Source organism: Eriocheir sinensis, unplaced genomic scaffold, assembly GCF_024679095.1.
Source record: "Eriocheir sinensis breed Jianghai 21 unplaced genomic scaffold, ASM2467909v1 Scaffold869, whole genome shotgun sequence".
NCBI lineage: Eukaryota > Metazoa > Arthropoda > Malacostraca > Decapoda > Varunidae > Eriocheir > Eriocheir sinensis.
In genome coordinates this window covers 26,070-46,454 of record NW_026112240.1, presented here as the reverse complement: position 1 = coordinate 46,454, position 20,385 = coordinate 26,070, and the positions used below count along the sequence as shown (strand labels likewise).

Genomic DNA, 20,385 nt, shown 5'->3' with positions numbered 1-20,385 from the left:
GGGTATCTGAAAAGGCGCCCAAATTTGTCCACTCCGCCCGGGAATCGAACCCGGGCTCTCTCGGTTGAGCTGAGTGTGCTAACCACTGCACCACGAAGCCAGGCTCTCTCGGTTGTGAGCTGAGTGTGCTAACCACTGCACCACGAAGCCAGGCTCTCTCGGTTGTGAGCTGAGTGTGCTAACCACTGCACCACGAAGCCAGGCTCTCTCGGTTGTGAGCTGAGTGTGCTAACCACTGCACCACGAAGCCAGGCTCTCTCGGTTGTGAGCTGAGTGTGCTAACCACTGCACCACGAAGCCAGACTCTCTCGGTTGTGAGCTGAGTGTGCTAACCACTGCACCACGAAGCCAGACTCTCTCGGTTGTGAGCTGAGTGTGCTAACCACTGCACCACGAAGCCCCCTTTACCCCTGAGGAAGACACACATAACACAAGTAATCCCACAGCGCCTCTTCAAAAAGTGTTCACGGCTGCATGTGTTAATAACTCTACCTCTTTGGCTCTCCCGTCACGTCCCAGGCAGCCGGGGAACACCCTCTCCTTGTCTTGATATATTTCTCGTGTTTCGAAAGAATAGAAAAGAGAAAATCAAATCTCGGGGCCTGATCTTGGTCTTGATCTTGATGTCACAGGAGGCTTGAGGTTTCTCCAAGCCCCTGGCAGTGAAATTGTTAGAGATGAAGTTGATTGATTGATAGTTTATTGTTGCAGGTAAACAACAGAACAAAAGTTGGATGATGAATGGAGGTGATGATGCAAAGATCGAATATTCTCTCACAGAATGCTGCCACGGACACTGATCGAAGTCTTTTGGTCTAAAATATGTCACACAGGGAAATACCCACTATATATAGTCTCCAAACTTGCTAAAGCATTATTAACCATACCATTATATAATGCATACTGTGAGAGAATATTTTCAATGGTTACTTTTAAAAAGACAGAGAAAAGAAACAGGCTCAAAAACAGCAGTTTGGCAAATTAAATTGTAAGTGGAGAGGGCATCACAAAGGACAAAGTGAGTGCGTAAAATTTGAGCCTTTATAGAAGACATGATCAAGTCGATAGGTAAGAATATATTCCCTCAGTGGCGTAATGATCAGTAAATAGTAATGAACTTAACCAATTGAAGACTTTATAAGTTTTATCTTGAGAAAAGTTTTCTTGAAATCCGACTTTAATGGGTAATTTTGTATAGTTTGCATAGTTTGAGTTCCAATTATCATCATCAGCTGGTCTGTGATGCAATCCAAGGGTAGGTACTGCCCCCTCCCTTGTTGTGCTTTCCTTCCTACCATTGTATCTTTTTAATTTCATGGTGCTACCTACACATGTATTAATAGTTGTATAATCACACTCTGTCCTGCCTGGGGGTTGGGATGGCATGTTCCTCCCTTCTCCCTTGTTATTTACCTGCAACAATATAAACTATCAATCAATCAATCAGGTTATCTGCATATAAATTATGTTTCCATTAAAGTGTGTTAAGTAACATGCACTGTTTTAATATATCTTTCGGTTCATTATGTTTAGCTAAAAATGAGTCAGCATAATTTTAGCATAATTTATTATTACATTTAGTACATGTTGGGTAGAGTTAGCAGATTTTCACAGCACGTCTAGCACATTTTCAGGATGAAGTGCTTAAGAAAGTGATGTATACTGAAAAGAAGAGTGTGTAGAAGTGAAAAAGAAGAAAAGAGGAAGGAAAGAAGGAGGACCTAAGAAGCGATACAAAGCGGCACAGGTCAAAAGAAGAAGAAGAAGAAGAGAGTGTGCCGCTGCTAACACTCCGGTACAAAATTTCATCTGAAGCAGCTCGACGCCTCTCCCTAGTGGCTGTCTCCCAACGGTAGCACATAGAGTATCAGAGGTTTTGACACAAGGGCTGTATGCTGCACTCTGAGGTAGGCTATTCCTCCTCCTTCTTCTTATGAGCTGTTCCGCTTTTATCGCTTCTTAGGTCCTTCTCAACACTTCTATACTTCACACCATGCACTTGGTTATTTGACACTGCACACTTATACACTTCACCCGGAACTGATGTTTTTTTTTCTGAGAGGTGTCCTTTGTTGTGGCAATGGTGGTATTTTTGTGGGCAAGCTGGAAGAATTGGGGGTAAAATTCTAGTGTTTGTCCACACTTCCTTCTCTCCCACACAACAAGCTTGGGGACCTGGGAATGCGGCGTTATCACAAAATGCCTTGCAATCACATAGTTTTTGAGTTTGGGGGAGGAAAAATACCCTGAATGCAATGCAGTAACAAATGATTTCCAGAAAATAGAAGGGGGGGATGAGGGGGGTGAAGCCTTCTCACTTGGGGGGTCGAGGGTGGCACCTCCTCTGTTAAAGGGGTTGAGGGGGGCGAAGCCCCTTCATTGGGTAGGTTACGCTAGGTTAAGTTAGGTTCTGGATCTGGATGAATAATGCGCAGGGCACCTGTATAGGTGCATAACGCGCATATTTGTAGTAGGGATGTACCGATGTATCAGTATCAGTGGTATCGGCACATTTTAAGAGTATCGGTATCAGCTGATTTTCTGCCGATACTAACGATACTTGAAGGAGTTTTGTACATCGCATGTCACTCGTTGCAAATAATTTTGTTCAACAGAAATTGGATTTTCTTATTTGTTGAAAAAATATTAGAAAAGTGTATTTACCCATTATCATGATACTACATAGCTTGGAATTTCCCGTGATTTAATTTTCATCACTTTAAACGATAAGATTCATATTACTTTGGGTAATACTTTATAAGAAGTCCGCCTCCCCCTTCACCATTCCAGCCCCCCCTACCCCCCAAGACAAGCCTGGGGAACTGTGGGGAACCAGGGTTTGGGGGGGAAGCCAAAATCACTGAAAAATGGGCTTCCAAAATTTCCCTAGAAAAATCCCTAAATGAAGGAAAATTCCCTTGTCTCGAAAGTAAGGAAAGTCCCAACTTTATAACCTAACAGCCCCCCTGCTAACCAAGGGGGGCTGCGCCCCTCTCTGGACCCCCCCCACATGTATGATGCGCCGGAATTTTTTTTTTTTTTTTTTTGGTGGGGAGCATATATAAACTACTCCAACTGAACTTTACGGCCTGCAGGGGGGGCTGTGCCCCCCCTGGACCCCCCACCCATGTAGTGAATTTTGGAAGCGGGGGGGGGTCCAGGGGGGGGCGCAGCGCCCCCCTTAGTTAGGAGGGGGATCGACGGGGGCGAAGCCCCCTTGTTAGCAGGTCGTAAAGTTCAGTTGGAGTAGTTTAAATATGCTCACCCACCGAAAAACAAACAAACTATTTTCCAGCGCATCATACATGTGGGGGGTCCACCCCCCTTGGTTAGCAGGGGGGCGAGGGGGGCTGTTAGGTTATAAAGTTGGGACTTTCCTTACTTTCGAGACTAGGGAATTTTCCTTCATTTAGGGATTTTTCTAGGGAAATTTTGGAAGCCCATTTCGAGACTAGGGAATTTTCCTTCATTTAGTTTTTTTTCTAGGGAAATTTTGAAAGCCCATTTTTCAGTGATTTTGGGTTCCCCCCCCCCCAAACCCTGGTTCCCCACAGTTCCCCAGGCTTGTCTTGGGGGGTAAGGGCTGGAGTGGTGAAGGGGGAGGCAGACTTCTTATAAAGTATTACCGTTTCGGTGCGGGATTGGCGGAACCCCTTCACTCGCCTCATTTGCCTGCCTCAGTCAGTCAGACAGTCTCCCCGCAACGGGGCACACTGCCAGGGCTGCCTAAATGTATGGCAATTAAAGTAAAGCTAACCTTGCTGAGTCGCCTAGACCTCACGAGGTGCCTCCTCCCTCACCCCTTGCTGAAACTCATGGGGATGGGTGTTAACACTTGGGTTATCCATGCACTGCTGCCTCGCCGTGCCATATAGGGTTAATATGTGCTTCCGTGGTGCAGTGGTCAGCACGTCTGGCTACGGATCTATGGACACCTTTTTTCAGGCCACCACTGGTTACTTTCTTTTTTCTTCCCTTCAATAGTGGAAAAACGAGTAGTTTTTTTCTTCTTAACATTTGATATTGCCTTTTAGCTGCTGGAATTGTTGTATAAAAAAATTAATGCACAGGTATCGGTATCGGTCAAATATTGGGTATCGGTATCGGTCAAAATTTTGGCATCGGTACATCCCTAATTTGTTGTTAGTTTATTTGTAGGTTAGTTTAAATTTATTCGGCAAGCAGTGTTGGCCTGTGGAAATATGCAGTGCAGGATTGGATGGGGTGGCGGCAGAGATGGGTCCACAACTCTGGCTGGTTTAAATGGGTGGGAGCAGGGCAGTGGCAGGTGCATTCCAGGAATTGAAAAGTCAACCATTTAGTGATTTCCAGAAAATATAACTTTCTCGAATAAAAAGCATCCTATTTTGCCAGAAATAAGCAGTCAGTCTCTCAGAATTAACTGGCTACCCTTTCCTCAATAATCCCCCAAAATCCTTACATTTAGGGATTTTTTTACTCCCACACTGACAAATGAATTTGTGATAAATTTATAGCCTCTTCCATTTAGACACAAAATCTGGAACTAGGTTCAGGTTAAACCCAGACCTAGGTCTGGCCTAGGTCTGGGTTTGTGCACATTAAATGGAACACAAGTAGATGGATTCTAAAAAATGGAGCCTTGAATCTGGATGTGTGAACAAACATGATGGCCAGGCACGAATCTGTAGCAAACTCGCATGTTTTTTGTGTAGCCCTACTCGCTTCAGACAATACGATGAGGAGGTTGAAGCATTGATTCTGGTAGAAAATTTTATGATCTGATTAAATGGCAGAAAATTTTCTGTGATACAGATGAAGATTACCATGAAAACAGTTGGAAATGTTTCATTTTGCCTCTACCAAGTACTTCCCCCTTCCTGTCAACATCATTTTTTAGGAAATGTAAGTAAACTTTGTCAGTCTGCTAATGCCACATGTATACAATCTCCTAACTCCATGTACAGTCGTGGAACACAAGTGTTGACACAGTTTCCAAAATGTTTCGGACACCGCTAGCGAAAGACGGCAACTATCCAGCAGAGCTGCATTCGAGTTATATAAGATGTATGTGTGTCTGTGTGTGAGTGTGTGCAAGGATCAAAGAGTGTGTGTGGGTGTGAGAGAGATATTATTTAAGGATTTTTCTTACGAAATTGTGAGCATTCCATTAGCTAAATACTTGCTTGGCTTTGGTCGCCAGTGTGCATTCTGGAGAGAGAGAGAGAGAGATTAATTTCTCTTAAGAAAAAAAGTCACTGCAAAATAATAGCCTAGTCTTCGTAAATGCATAATAATAACTTTGTATTCGTAAATGCAAAGTAATAGCCTAGTTTCATAAATGCAAATGAATCGCTTAGTATTCTCAAATGCAAAATAATAGCTTTGTAATTCATTTCAATTCATAATAGCCTACTAGTTTCTTAAATGCGCCGGCTGGTATGGTTGATGACGTCATTGCATAACATTGTCAAGCGAGAGTTAAACGGTGGTATTATTATATATTTTTAAACCATATCAGAATTTTTGTGCACGTTATCAATGTTTTCTTCGTATTTTCTTAGCGAGGACGTTGCAGGAATGAACACAACATTTATTCAAATGTATAATAGCGTTGTAAACAACTTTAGCTGCCCCTGACTAAATTTGAACGAAATGTAAAGAGACATTTTCGTCCGCGAATTTAAAAGTTGTTATCAGTGTGCACAACTGACAAATTCATATCTAATAAATTATGGAGAGTGTATATGTAGTGACATATCTGAACATTAGCCTCCTTCCATGCGGTGTATATATTTTAAAGTCGGGGCTGGTGAACGAAACTCAGTGGACAATGTGTCATCACTTGTGTCCCACGATTGTACATACAATCCAGTAACATAAGAGTGATGAGTTTCTTTAAACTAAATCTGTTGTCACATTCTAAACTCCTGAGCTAATCAACCTAATGATGAAACAAGTAATTTGCATCAGAAACTGCATAAATGAAATGTTTCACAATAGAGTGATTTATATTATAAGCTCAATAAAATTAGCAAACTCCATCAATGGTCAAAAGTACCAAAATACTAGGGATTTTTTGTCTTCTAATATATATCACAAACCACACATATGACATTTCCTACTATTGCTAACATTACTGATGATGCCATGATGGACTGACTTCAGACACATCTTCATCTGGGAAAAAAAATCGCCACTAAAGGACGGGACTGGCGCTCCACTCTGCTGTGAGGTTCTCTCAGACTGGTGAGCACAGCCATACTGCTTCCTGTAAAAAGTTATGTACCTCTGCCTTCTTCGCAACTGCCTAGCAACAAGTATTGGCAGATATATTACCGGAGGAAGATGTCTCGAATGCCAGGGCACTGTACCCACTTTTTAACATCCCTCCAGAGGCATTTAGGGTGGTACTGCTAGATGCGAAGGCTAGCGTCTTTTCCTGTCGTTCGACCATACAGGTAGGCAAAGTTACTTCGTCCCTCAATGGTATTGAGATGCAGCCTCCGCTGCATCTAGGTGTTGGTACGCCTGATCGGGATCAGCTGGCTACGGGCCGGCCCGGATTTCCCATAGTTTTCGTCTGCACACCATCCCTACACTGCCCCTACCTCCAGATCCACCAGGAAACACACCGCTTACATCAGTCAAGAAAAGGCCTAATATGTATAGTTGAGGACATGCCAATGTCCATGGCAGTACAATATATGAAAATAATAGGTCGATATAACAAGGATGGTTTACGGCGTGCACCACCAGCTAAAGGAGCCCAGATCATCACAGGAGTTGAAACAAGTGTTTTAATGGCATCATATTGAAGTAAGTAAAAGAGATTCACTTTGTCTATGTTATATAGTTAAATACAGTTACTGTGAATTACGAATTGCTCCTGCAGCACATGTTTTAAGAGAGAATACTTCCATCTCATGTGGTCCTCTATAACTGATGATTTAAATGATAAATTGCTAGCCTATTGAAACAAATATTACATCAATCACGTGTTCTCAGGATGCAAACTAATTCTGATCAGTTAGGAATTGGCAACTCTATTTTGTCAATTTATAAGTGCAGAAATTTTTCATTGTTATTGAATTTAACCTCCAAGGCAAAGGGAAAGATATATAGATACATAGAATATCAATAAGTATATAGCAGTTGTAGCTTTTACACATGCTAATAATTTAACAATCACAGACAAAATAGTAACCTATTACTGCTTCATTGATTAAGAGCCATTTTCAAACTTAACAACCCTACCTCATCCTATTGAATAGTAAACCTATCTTAACACAAACACTAGAATGATAAATTCATCTAAATTAGTAATACTGTTTTTCAATCTATCTTTTTTCGATGCCTGCCCTGCAAGCTTGGGAATGGGGTAACTTGGTTAGTTTAGATTTGATTCTTTCAAATATTCAGTCAAATAGTATGTTAGTTTAGGTTTGATTCTTTCAAATATTCAATCAAACAGTATATTATGTTAGCTATAATTCAATCTGCCCCAAATATATTGATGTAGTACTAAACAAATGTTTGATTGCAGCCTGAAGCAGGATGACAGAAGCTTAAGTTAAAGAAGACTGGTGTGGGACCCCTTCCATCGCCGCCCAGCATCACTGAAGAACATGATGCTGTCATCGCTATTATCTCTAGAGAGTTTCACATGGGCGAGGGTGTTTTTGACACAGTCTCCTTAGAAGGTGAGCATCCACATGATGAAGGGGGTGATTCCAAAACTAGTGATCTTTCTTGTAGCTGAATGGAATTACCATTATTATTAGCATTATCCTCCCTATCAATTTCCATTTTTCCTTAGATTGGTTTAGATCAAGAGATATACTATATTTCAACTCGCATTAAATGAGATATACTCATTTAAAGAAAAAAAGTACGGAGGGGGCCCACCTAGGATTAAAGATGATTTATTTAATACTATCTACATTAGTATGCAATGGTACCTTCATTGCAAGAATAGGATTTTTTTTCAATTACAGGAAAACAAATTAACATTGTGTATGAGAGGAAGATGGATTTCCTGAGTTATATCATTTATTGTCCTTCATATATAAGTATAACAATGTATCTTTTCTTCACAGATGTGAGTAGAAAATTGCCACCTACGGAGATCCCCACGGCTGCTGCAACTTCGAAGCAGTTCACTTCATGTGATCCAGTACCTTCTACTCCCACTTCATCCTTACAACCCAGTTCCTTTTCCTCTACAACCATGGACTGTGCTTTTTCTTTGGTACCTTCTGCATCATATCAAAACACATTTGTTGGTGTTGTAGCCTCCACTTTTTCATGGTGCCCCAAAACAAAGGAGGAGTTTCGATGATGAATATCGGGGCTGTTGTCAAAAGCAGGAAGTTTATCATGACCTCAAACAGACCAAAAAGGATCATTAGGAGCAGATAAACACATTTCAGAGGGAGCTGTTGCAGCAGCAGCTAGGTGCCTCCACAGAGGCTTGACGTCATGTACGTGAGGTTTTAGCAAAGCAAATATTCTAGGGCCTGGGGAATGTGATGCCGCATATCATGGTGACATTTCTATGTAGGCACAGACGTTCCGTGTCTCAGGGTAATAGGTTCTCACCCACCGCAGACTCAAGGGCTAACGGTACTGAGAAAAGCACCGGGGCCATGTACAGCTATTACGTATGCCCCAAACTTTACAGTAGCATGAAAGGAGAGGTGAGAGCAAAAGCAGTGAAGAACAGACAGGTAATTGGTGCTTCAGGGTGTTATGAATGATAAAAAAAGTATTATACGGGATGAGATTTTTTTTTTTCCTTTTTAGGTGCTGCCTCTAACTCTGGAGGGCTCTTTTGAGGAGCATCTTGGACAGTCTCTGCCCAATAGTGGCACAGGTGAATTTTATTTATAGTGGCTACCATGATATATAACTGCTTGGCTCGTGCTGCCCCCCAATGCCCCACTTGAATGCAACTCACTGAGGCTAGGGTTGACTGCAGATCTGGGGAGCATGTGGGTAATCTTCTGCCACTCGGCGATGGCTTGAAAAATCAGCATGTTTTGGTGGGACTCGAACCTAGGTCCACGGGCTTACCATGCCCACGCGCTGACCACTGGGCCTCAGTGCTCACCTCTCAGCTTTTGAGCCTGTGATGGGTGAGAACTCATTACCCTGGGGACACACGGCAAGTGCTGCATCTGGGTTACCAGTTTACCTTCCCCATTTACCCATTTATTGACGTGCCTTAAAGAGAAGATGAAGAACTGTGCCCAAAATGTTCAGTCTGGAATCCAAACCCAAGTCTGGATATTCATGGTTTAAATTCATCCTGAAGACATCACCAGGGAGGCATGCAGAGTGGTCAAGAACAGAATTGATAAAGAGACGATTTACGGTATTACTTAATTAAAATGTGCATCAGAAATAATAATATATTTGTTTTTATACAATTAGAAGAAAACCCATTAAACCAACAGAGGACCCATGCAACTTCCGTGTTTACCTATCCCAGGTTTCCCCAGATACCCATTTATCGACCATCCTGAAAGAAAGGATGAACAGCTGGGTGGGTTGCAGGCCGACTGCCTGGGCCTGGATTTGAACCAGCGGATTTGTAGTTAGGGACACTAACCACTGCATTTCCATCAAACTGGTGTTCAGGTTATTATTAACATAATTTGTATTAGCATTGTCAGTAAGTAGTGTTATTTATAATATTTTTATTGATATAAGTTGATGTTTACATAATCAGTGTTGGTTTCAAGAAAAGGGCACATGAAAAGGCTGTGTAAGCAATATCTTAAATGTTATTTTGATTTCCTGAACTATAAACATAGACATAAGATTTTAATTATATTCTACAATTAAAGCTCTGTGTTCATTTCTGGGGCTGTGATGGATGAACGCCTCTTAGGCGTAAATTTCAAAGGCATCCCCCACGGATCTTCAATATACAGGTCTGCTTCCTGGTGGCCACCTCTCTCCCCTCTCCCAATGAGTCACTCCATGAAGGTGTCTATAGGCTACCATTGTTGCACACCCTGCAATAAAGATGGTATTCAAGCCTTGTGTCATCCACTCATCCTCATCAGTCATTACTAGTCCACTGCAGGACAAAGACCTTCCCAACATTCCCAGCTTCTACACGTCTGATGTTGATGTATATAGTATTCCATCCTGCTCCAGCAAACAATCTTGTATGATCTTTACCTGGTCTTATGTCTGGCCAAATTCGATATGTGTTGTGGATATAAATAATATTACTAAGTGAAAACACACACACACACACACATAAATATTCAAATCATGTACATATGTATGACTACCTGAAATTAGGGGGGAACAGCCCTCATCACCCTACCCTCCAAGTATTGCTATTTTTTTGTGTATGTGCTAAAACTGGTTAAGCTTAATGTAATTAATGTGCTCTGCAAACTGGTTTTCTAAACCATTTTCACAAGTCTTTTCCTAACTTTCAGTTGTCTTGGAATGGGTATAGTGTCCAAGTGAAATTTCATATAGTAGAATGGGTGGACGGCTGCCTGCGGCTTTGCAGACACTGAGCCTATCAAATTCTCACTCTTGTTAATCACATCAAACCCTATCAGATACACAGTAAAACATGATACCAACGCAGTGCATGTTAATGTAGCAACTCTTTTACTAATGAGGGAAATAATCGTGGAAGAAGGAAAAGATAAAAGAGGCACACCATTGTGCTAACATATACCATAAACTGCACTCTGCTAAGTGATAGGTGTACACATTATATAGGTGCTTGCTAAACCAACCTACATAGCCTAATATAATACATTTTGCTCATAAGAAAACTCAAAATACACAAACTAACTTTTAAAAACATGGATTGTATCACCAAAATATTTTGGGTTGAGGTTCATTTTCATTTGATGTGGAACTTTTGCATCAAAGTCTATCTAAATATTAGCTTTGACTTGGCTTTTTAATATATTTACTTACCATAATGCTGTGAAAAATTACTATTGGCCATGCTGGGGTGGACAGGCTCAGTGGTGAAGGCTGCTTCCTTGACCGAGTTCATAGTATTCACAATTCATACTCATTGAGGTTTACTGGCAGCAGGCTCACTGTAGTATTGCCAAGCACGAATGATTAAGTCATAGATCCTGTCATACAGCCTCACCCGGGTGTAAGAATAAATTTTGTTGGGGTTTCGGAGGGCGGTGGTCGGCGAGCCTCCCAGCAAGTTGTATACACGCCTAACATGTCATGCCACTTTAAAACCACAAAACAATCATTCACAGCCGGGAAAATACTCTTCGTCCTACCTGTGTATGCATGATGAATCATGGTGGTGGCGGCAGCCTTCCTCCCCCCGCCTGATGCCTGGCCAGGGGGGAGCTTGTTGTCGTCACGGCGCTATCTTCTTGTAAAACTCGGAATGGATACTGTTCTCAGATAAAAACTAGTGCCCTGCCTAATAGAGTATTTTCCTACGAAATTTAATTTTATAATTTATTGTATTTCCTACACTTTGCCTAAATTCTGAAAACAATTTAAATCATGATTTCGATGAAGACATGGGAGTACCCTTGTCCTCGATGCTCAACCTTGTTCCAATATTTTAGCCTCGCCTCGCCTTCATGGGAAGGAACTTGTCCTTGACCTCCCGTCTAGCAATACCACCCTCATTGTTTGTGTATGAACCTCGAGGTCACCTGGACCAATAAAGTTTTCAGAATGATTAACCCCCCATACTCCATCATCCACAATAGTGGTTTGTATGTCAGACTCCCTCACTTTTACAGAAATTGAAAAAGTGCCATTTCTTGGATTTCGGAATGACAACTAAACCTGTGCTCTGCCATTGTTTTCTATCGACGATAAACACACTTGTGTCCACACTTTTCACACACTACATGAGAAGGTAGCACACCGTGATCACAAAGAAATTTCAAAGATTCTTCATCATCTTTGTAAGCAAATTCAATCAAAGCATACATCCATGCTTACACTGACCATGCAACCACCCAAGCACCGACCAAACACTATAGTCTGTTTCATTCTGTCTGTCCACTCAGGAACGTAGCTGTGGCATCTGCGCATTGTTAGTTCGTGATTGCGTGAAGATCAACTTTATATTTTCAGTGATATATTTGAATGTTTGTGTATACAAAAAAACCTTCAAGCCATCGTATATGAACTGCAAACAGAAGATTTGCATCGATAATATACCATACAAACACATGAAGGAACAACTTGTATATCAAACAGTGTAGTCTGATCATACTCGAACAATCTATAGCCTTTCAGATACTCATATTTCATCTCATTCAGGTATACACGTACATGAAGTGACATACAACTCTGCAAGTGTCTATACATTAGGAATTTTGAAATGTTGCATGTAAATAACATGAGTAGCCTAATATTTGAAATAGCCTAGCATTACATTCAACAGTTAATATTTACTGTTTCATGTTATTTCCATTATTAATCGTTATTTACATGCAGTAAATTATTAAGATACCCTTTATTTGCACTTGCAGAGCCAGATGTCTTTTAACCCTTTCTATCCGTGATGCAGACGTCGGCGTCACAGTATGGAAAAGGTCAAGAGGAAATGAAAGAGGATTAATCCTCCTCTAAATTCCTCTTAATCCTCTTTCATTTCCTCTTAAGAGGTTTAGAAGAGGATTAAGAGGAAATGGAAGAGGGTTAAGAGGTTTAGAAGAGGACTAACGGTGACACCATCGGACGCCCGTTGGCGTCGCCTGGAATGAGCTATCGATCAAATAAATTAAAAAAACATAGATCATTTGAGCATGATGTGACTATGTTATTTGATACAAGCTTGTCTTTTCATGTGCTTGTATGTTAGATTACCGATGCAAATGACGGAGTTGTTTTTTTGTATATATAATCATTCAAATATATTATTGAAGAATAAGCTTGAATGTCTATTACAACAATTGATTTTCACACATTCATGAACTAGAAATGTGCAGGTGCCACATCTATCAAAATTCCTGCATTGTTGGTGGACAGATGGAATGAAACAGACTATAACACTCCATGTATGTACAGCTATAGGGTGCATTGCAATTGGCTGAGTACAATTATGTGTTCTCAACTACAAAGATCATTGGCTACTTGAGACTAACACACAAATGAACAAGCAGAATGATAACCTAAATTTCGAATGAAAAAAAGTTTGAAATGGTAACCTGTGTTCAAACCTGTCTTTGTGATACCACTGAGTGAATACATGACATATAAAGCAGTATGTGTCCTTAACAATGAAGCTCATTGGTTAATTGTGAGTAACAACACAAACAAACAAACATTAGACAGCCATGAACCAGAATTAGAAAGAAAAAAGCTTGAACACAAGTAACCTGTGTTCAACCCATTTGTAACATGTACCACTACTTGAATACATATTCATACATTACATAGTTGCACTATTCTTATAATGAAAATTAATACTTAGATGCTTCAAAAGTACTGTAGTGGCCTTCAAGATGAGGCAGCCCTATCATTTTGACTCGTACAGTGTCAACCTTGGGTGAAGAAAAGGCTCATGTCAGGTTGCATTGTTTTTGGACTGATTTTATTCGCTTGAAAAGTTCTCCAAAAAGATTACAAATCCATAGGTGTATATATTAATTCTATGCGATTACTCAGTGTCACTTCCTTGTAATTCTTATTTACATTATTTTCCCCCTGCCTCACAGATCAAGATGTCACAAAATAATAAAATTTATTTATAGAGTTTTGTATGTTGTTATTATGCTTCTTTTAAACACTTTCTTCATGTATACAGTAAATATGATAAATATACATCTCTTTACATAACAAATACTACATAGAAATATATGGAAAGAAATGTAACATAAAATGGTTGGATATTCACTCAGCAGCAGCGGATGGGGCAAGGCAGAGTTCACACCCTTGCAGAGCTGAAGTAAACACTGCACTCTCCAACCACCAATTCTCATTTCCAAATATTTTGAACTCTAATACAGGTTGAGAATCCGTTATCAGAAATTCCAAAATCTGAAAGTTTTTTAATGCTGACATGATGCGTTTTTCTTTCTTTCTTTTTTTTCTCTTTATTTTTGCCACCTCACAGGTGGGGACACGGGCTATATGGAGGCTGTCAGGGTGAAGCTCATACGTTCCTCCAAGTGGGAACCACAGACCCTTGACGGGTGACAGCTCATGAAGGGGAGGGGAGGATGCCGATAGATCAACTCTATCGGCTTACGTCAGCCTAGCCAACCAAGTTGGTCTTTCAACGAGGACTGGCGTGTCTCTTTTTACAAGTTGAAGATGTGAGTGTGGGTTCCCTTTGTTCGCCACAACACGAAAGTGCTCAAATCAGAAAACAATGGGAATAGTCTCAGTTAAAAAAAATAAGGAATGCAACATTCCATTCTGCAAAACAGAACCAATCCATAATTTAAAGAACGAATGGCAACCCTAAAATTTATCTAGCCTGCCATGACTGACAGCCGCTGCTGGTGAAGGCAGGAGGAAGGGGGGAGAGATGTTACGACGCGTATTTTACATGTATTTCAGGACGACCCTTGACAAACATAATTTTATGGACTGGTTTTATGGTTCACTGAAAAATGTGCTCACTACAGTTTTAAAATACTGAATTTTATCTGCTTAACCCTTAGATTACAGCGATCGTATATATGAGTACGCTACCACACGCCCCACCCATACGGGGATCATACATAAAATCATCACACTCTATGCTCCCTACGTTTTAAATATACTGCCAGTTCTTGACTCAGAAGAATGGTGGAGGCATCTGGCATCTGTACACACTCATTCGTCTCAGCGTACGCCCTACCGAAGGCCACAGATCATTTTCCACTTTTGTTTGGAATACATCTGGCATGTCTCGTGATGCGTCAAGCAGTTCCTCTGCTCCGGGTGGAAGTAGGGCGCGGGCGAATCAAAGTGACAGTGACTCTGATGACTGATATGGTACTGACATTGAGAGAGAGAGAGAGAGTGGGGTGTTTCCACGCGACGCGTCACAGCCACGAGAAAATGTGCAATATTTTCATCTGTCATAACTTTTTTATTATTATTAGGAGAGAAGTTTTATTACACCACCATATATACTAAATGAATATACATTTATTGCAAAGACACCTTTTCCACCTCTTTTAAATGTCTAAATTTTCCCCGTGCACACCATCCAGAGAAATATCTCGCCACCCGTACTTTAAGGGTTAACCATTCAGACAGCCAAATACGGAACAAATGGCGTTCCGTAATGTAAGGAAAGGGTGGCAAGACCCTAGTCTCAGTCTGCGTTGTAAACTCTTAGAAATAGCACCCATGCGCTCGTGTCCGATTGCATTTGTGCTTTGATGTGCGATCTTCATGACAAAAAAGTACAGTTTTCCCAATGGAAATAGAAATACTTGGAATGAATTAGAAGAAGTGATGGAGGCAAAGAGTGTGGTAATTTAAAGAAAATGTGGACAAAGATAGATTTGGAGATAAGATCACATGAGTGTAGCTCAGACTCTGTATTCTACAACTATAAGTCAGTTTCATTCCATCCGTCCACTCATGAGTGTAGAAGTGGCACACATACATTACTGTGATTGGCACGGATTTCACCTTCTCTGGTAACCTGGTAACATATACTCCCAGGTCTTTCTCTGCCTCTGTGGTGGGTAGTGGAGTGTTTCCCATGTGGTATTGGTATGCTGAATTTCCCCTCCCAAGGTGCAGGACTTTACTTTTTTCTTCATTGAATTGTAGCAGCCACTTTTTGCTCCACTCCTGTAGCTCGGTGATGTCTTCTGGTAGGAAATCCACGGCCAGGGGGTTAATGATTGAGTGAAAATGTGGTCAAATAAACTGCAACAAAGAACAACACAACGCCACACTCACCTCCTTCAGGGTGGTCACCTTTGATGACACAGAGCGAGTCAGCATGAATGGAAAACAACCAACCAGTAGTAACCAGGTGCCCGGCAAGCCCACAGCTAACCGGCCAACCTCCAGGACCAGACAGGGAACACAACAACGCAGCCAACGGCCCAAGAAGCAAAACCATCACACCATCGCCGAGAGCCAACCAATCCACTGCCACGACCCCAAGTCACCACGACTCTGTCAGCGGCCAGCAGACCTCTAATCTCGTTTCACGCCAACAGCTGACTGCCCGAGCGTTGCCGAAATTGGCTCCCTCGTCATTTCAATTGCTTCGCTAACTGCTCCGATTTCCAGAGTCAATCCGTCTCGAACGACCAAGCAGTTTAGCCTAAACTACCAATTAGCCTACTTGAAGTATCTTTTTTTTTTTTTTTTTTTTACATTGCAGCCTATTGCGCCGGTAGGCTTCTTCCCGATGAATCCTGATGGTCGGTCCAAGGCTTCTCTCCGGTAGGTCCTGATGGTCGGCCCAGCCCGTTCTGGCGCAGGCGAGTGTTTAAAGTGGCGCCATCTTGCATTGGCTCATGCTGCCCTCCCAGAGCTCATCTTTGATCCTAGAATCTAGAGTCCGGGTTGATAGGTGGTCTTCTGGACAGCATGTGGGTAGTTTTAAGCCACTCGGCGGCGGCTGAAAAATCCCAGCTTGGTGGCACCGGGGGGGGATTGAACTCGCGTCCTCCTGAACACGAGGCCGTTACTTTGACGACTCAGCCACCGCCTCTCCAAATTTACAACCACAGAAAATGATCTTGTGATAAATATTCACCTGTGTTTTGCAATAATACATTTGAATGTTTATGTATGCAAAAAAACATTACACCTTATATAAATCCCAATCATGCCAATATGCACTGCCAATATACCATACAAACACATGAAAACTTTTATCAAACAGCCTATTGTCAGATCATATTGGAACGAACAAAGGCCTCTTCATACCTATAATTACTTAGCTCATTTCAGGTACGTGAAAAGACATCTGCCTCTGCAAGTGCATATAAATGGTATTTCAATTATTCATTGCATGTGAATCATATAGCTGATATTTGAGATAGCCTTGCATCACAGTAAGTAATACTTAATGCTATTTCCAGTATTTCAATTGATGTTTTATCATAATACTTTCAGATGATAATTTTGTGCCCTTGAAAAATTTGACTTGGTATTTTTCAGATTATAATTTCCTGCCTTCAAAGTTTGTACCACTGGAATATTGAACCAATGGAATTTTGATTAATAGTTGTTTATGTATTTTTTTTTATCAAAATTTGTTGGTTAGGTGTAATATGTTGCCAGTGCTTGCCATCTCAGAGAACTTCATGTAGAATTAAAACTAGGGGTTTGTGGGACTGCTGCTCTACAATTAAACTAACCACCTCAGGGCTGAATGTCTTCCTCTTTTATAGATCCACCATGGAGGATTTGCTGTCGAGTCTTGGTGGGATTGAAGTGACATCCTGCCCCAACAACCCCCATGCTGAGCATCCCCACTTTGCCCTTTACAAGGTCAAGGCCACTGGGTCCTCCCAGGATGAGCAGCGCAAGATGGTTCTGCAGGCCAGGAAGGAGTGAGTTTGAAATACAGTACCTTACCGAGTTTCGGGCTTAGTCCTAATTTCTTACCATCCCGACTTTCATGCATTATCGCCCTGAGTTTTGCGCTGCTTTGACATGTACAGGTCACATCTACCTATCATCGGCATCACACGAGTATTTAAGACGATGTCACACTGGCGTTTTACTTCAACTGTTGGGGCTATTGGCAACTGTGCTGGCCCATGGGCCCAAACAAACGCAAGTTGTTGGTTGTACGTACGGGTGGAATATAGTTGGGGGTATGAGCAACCATGCGGCTGTATGTCAACAAACAGACGACGGCAGTGGCTGAGGAGTGAGGAGCAGTGGAAAATGGCCAAGCAAGAGACGTGTAGACTGGCAGAGCTGCTTTGTCCACTATTTAATCGATACAGGGCGACTGCTTTGTTTACGTTGTGGATACTGACAACTGACCTTGGCCGTGTGTGGCCTTTTACCGGAAAAGTTAGTTGCGGTCGTCCCTATCGCAAACACGGTTGGAGGTAAAAGGCCCAGTGTGACACCAGCAGGCACGGTCACACAAGCTAGTTTCTCAGGGATTTTCCACCAAAATTATTTTCCAAAGATTTTCTGTCTCAAATTTATCCTCAAGTTTGGCCACATGGAGGAATGTTGCATTCTGGGATATATCAGTTGAAGAGCAAAACAAACAATGGATCCAGGCATTGCAGAGTTTGCTTTGTGGTGTTTGCTGAAGAAAAATAAAAAAATAAAAGGAAAGCTTTTGTTAGTTCGTGAGTGGTTAGCTCGGAGACAAAGGGAGAGTTTGTTACAGCTTGCTACCGTTAAATGATACCAGAACGTTCGTAACAGTGAGGACCCAGACATGATGAGGCAGTGGCTACGCTTGGACAAGACAAGTCCAAGACCTGCTCAACCTGATTACTCCAAGCTTATCTAGCTTTGTGGAACTCATTGTGGTACTGGAATAAACTGCTACTGAACCAATCAGCCGACACGCTCTTCATCTTCTTGTGACCACAACTTACCAACCTCACGAGAAAATAACTGACATGCTGGTGACTGAGTTTCTGGTTAGAATTTCAATGAGTTTCCTGTGAAATGCAGCTGACTTTGAATCTCTCTACAAAATTCATGAGAAACTAGCGGTTGGGTGACTGTGTTCATGCGTGCTGGGGTGAGATTCACAGAGATGTGCGCTAATAGCCCGCGGAAAAAGCTACGAATTGATGATTTAAATATCAACGTTGAATTCAGATTCACAAAGCTTTCGTTTCGTCATAGTTAGAGGCCGCTGGTTGGATGAGCATTGTTGATGATGTCATTTGACTCGGCGAATCACAAATGTGTTTTCAGAACTGTCAGCCAATTGTAAGGCAGCCAGCTGCCTTCAGCTGTGGCCTCCAAACGACCCGTTCTCTCTTCACATTTTCTTCCTTTTTACACTAAGTATTTTGAGATAACAAGGGAGTAAAGTGGGAAAAAAAGTCAGCTTCTCCACGGGCCAGAACAAATAAGCGCTTTTTCAGTGTTTTCAATACCCCGAGTTTCACGATCCGCAAGATCTGTGGAACGAAGTAAGTGCAAAATTCGGGAGGGTACTGTAGATCAAATTGGATATTCTGACCTCATCACTGAATAATGGATACTGTTAATATTATTGATCATTACCTGTAATATGTTTCATCTGTCTGAATTACTTGTACCAGCTATTGGTATTTCATATTGCCATTCTGTAAACTGCTGGAATATCTTACTGCTGAAGTCTTAATAGTCATATTAGAGTGAAAACTTCAATTTCTGACAATTTTGTTTGTCCAGGGCCCGATATGACTTGTTGTCACTGATCCGCAACATTGATGAAGCTTCAGGTGATGTGACGGATGATAACAATGATGACATGGAGTGTGAACAGGTAATTTGATTAAGCTGCTCTGTGTTGTTAATGTTTGGGGTAATGTTAGGCTCTAAATGACAACTGACATGGAAAAGCCACTACAGTAGGATCTTGCCAGTATTGTTTACATTGGTGCCTGAAAAATGCCATTATTAGTGAAAATTTTATCTGCTTAACATTAAATACATGTATTTAAAATACAATGCTGCTTTAAAAGACCCTAGTTGCAGAAAAAGACTCCATAAGGCCTTAAGCCATAGAGATCCCTTTGGTTAGTGTTTGCCTTCCTGTCTTTGAGGCACGGGTAAAAATTTTTGGTGGAATGTTTGGGAAAAGATTTATTCTCTTAAATAAATTAATTTCTCACATGCTTCAAGGAATGAAACCCCACAACACTTGGTGGCTAACGGTGGTTCCTTTCCTGTGATGTATTTTCCCATGTAGGGGCAGGATATTGGATAGCCTGCATCTCTAGAAGGAGCTCTGATCTTTCTATCATAAATAATGTACAGTAAACCCTTGCTTCTCTGAGCCACGATATAATGAATTTCAACTTTAACAAACAATTTTGCCTTTCCAGTGTGTGCGGGGATTTACCAACAAGTTTAGTAATTGTGGGGTTACCGGTATGTTGGGTGGCGGGCTGGGCGAGTATGTACCGCTAAGCTGGTCAGCATAACATAGTGTCTACTGCGTAATTAGTTTTAATTTCCCTGTAGTATGGGTGTAGTGTTTGCGATGAATGTATGTACATAAGTACATAAACTTTCATCTAATTTAATAAACAAGCTTTGTTATATTTGGAAATGGTAAAAAATAACACATTTTCCACAGTGCCCCCTCAGTATTGATTTTTTATTTTAAACCGGTTTTGATTATAGGCGGATTTTATCTGATGCTAAAAAAATTGTATTTTTACGCCTCTAGCTAGTTTCTCGCCACCACCAGGCGTCACTGGCTGCTCCTATAGGGCATGTTCCTGCCGTTCCGACAAGTCAACGTGTGTCTCATTCCAACAA

General features: G+C 41.4%; 1 long non-coding RNA gene across 1 annotated transcript; it reads left to right on the top strand.

Moving 5' to 3' along the window:
* Window positions 1-1,445: 1,445 nt before the first annotated feature.
* Window positions 1,446-19,988, top strand: LOC126994755 (uncharacterized). The gene is made up of 3 exons (XR_007749550.1): window positions 1,446-1,907; window positions 17,319-17,480; window positions 19,291-19,988. It is a non-coding gene; the product is annotated as an uncharacterized LOC126994755 (long non-coding RNA).
* The last annotated feature ends 397 nt before the right edge of the window (window positions 19,989-20,385 follow it).